Genomic DNA, 1,652 nt, shown 5'->3' with positions numbered 1-1,652 from the left:
GAATATGTGTGCCCATTGCTTTCTTAGGATGTGCTTAGATATTTCATCTCTGTGTTGTTAAATAAAATGTCTTACCTCTGTTTTGTCACTGGGAAAACAAAGGCACAAATAACACAGGGGGAATAGAGGGGGAACAGTGGCAAAACGCATGTAGCAAGCACAAAGCACTTCAACTAGCGCCTGCCACCTGCAGGCAGCAGACTCTAAATGATCTTACTCCACTTCGTACCAGGGGTGAAAACTTTAGATGCTGCTGCTGCATCCCCCTCTAAGCTGCCTATCAGGGGCTGCTACCACACTGCTCCCATTCAATGCTGTGTTCCCCCATACCTCATCCTACAATCCAACGACACTGAAGACCCAGCTTTTCCCTTCCCCATCCAACGTTATGGTCTCCATTCTTGATTCCCCCATCCCACGCTGCACCCCTTGCATTCTCACCCCTTCATCCAATGCTGTGGCCCCCCACACTACACTTTGCTACAATCCACAAACTTTCCCGTTCTGGAACAGGCACACTTTAGGCAAGAAGCCTTTTTGAAATATTCTAAGTTATGCGATGTGAATGGGAATATGTAACAAATATAAATCGGGTGTTATCCCAATGTGGCTGTGAAAGTGGAAATACACTTCAAGGAAACTAGCAGTTTTGGATGGTGCCTGGGCTCTGGCACTATGGTCAGATGGAAAAAGTGCAACAGATTCCTCCATCTACGCTAAACTGTGTGGATGGAGGAATCTCCTGCTAGTCGGCCCCGCTGGCTCTCAAAATACCTGAACAATGCCTGCATCCAATCAGCCGCTGGCTCTCAAAATACCTTAACAATCTGATTGGATGCAGGCATTGTTCAGTTATTTTGAGAGCCAGCGGGGCCGACTAGCAAGATACTGAAGTTTGGCCAAGCGGGAGATTCCTTCATCCACACAGTTTAGCGTAGATGGAGGAATCTGATGCACGTTTTCCAACTGACCATAGAAAATCTGCAGATAATCTATAGGTGAATGGCCAGCTTTAGATGGGATTTCCTCTCACTTTGGAAAGATTTCCTCTGATTTCCTGTTGTTTCTCCATGAAAGGAAATGAAGGGAAATCTCCCTAACAGAACAGAATCTATCTATTCCCTGCCCTGTCCAAAATCAAAGTTTTGGCAATAGACACACTTGACTTACTTTTGAGTAAATGCAGACTCACTTAAAGGCTAAGTTTACTTTTGTAACCATGTTTCATGTTATACTTTCATGTTTCCTGTTATACTTATACTTAGGCTGTAACATGAAACATGATTACATATCCACCCCACCCCACACTTACCTGAATTACAGGGTTCTTCTTCCTGCAGGCTGCTCTCTTTTTATTTTAAATCAATGTGGCTCTCTGTAGTCCATTCATACTTCCCCGATCCTTAACTGAAAATCCGTACCTCAGTACAGACAGGGTCTGGGAGGAACAGTCTGCTAGAGCAAGAGCATTGCACCTGCAATCCACTGATAATGGCCGCAATGCTTTGCAAGCTGGAATGCAATAAAATAATACATGTACATTTCTTCTTTAAAGCTTTAAATCAGAACTCCAGGTCAAAATGTTTTTAACCTTTGTAGTGGCCCCCCCCCCCCCCCCCCCCCCCCCCCACCCGCCAAAAGAACGTTTTTTT

Source organism: Nanorana parkeri, unplaced genomic scaffold (assembly GCF_000935625.1).
Source record: "Nanorana parkeri isolate BGI_ZX_2015 unplaced genomic scaffold, ASM93562v1 scaffold195, whole genome shotgun sequence".
Classification (NCBI taxonomy): domain Eukaryota; kingdom Metazoa; phylum Chordata; class Amphibia; order Anura; family Dicroglossidae; genus Nanorana; species Nanorana parkeri.
Note: the sequence above shows the minus strand (reverse complement) of the source record.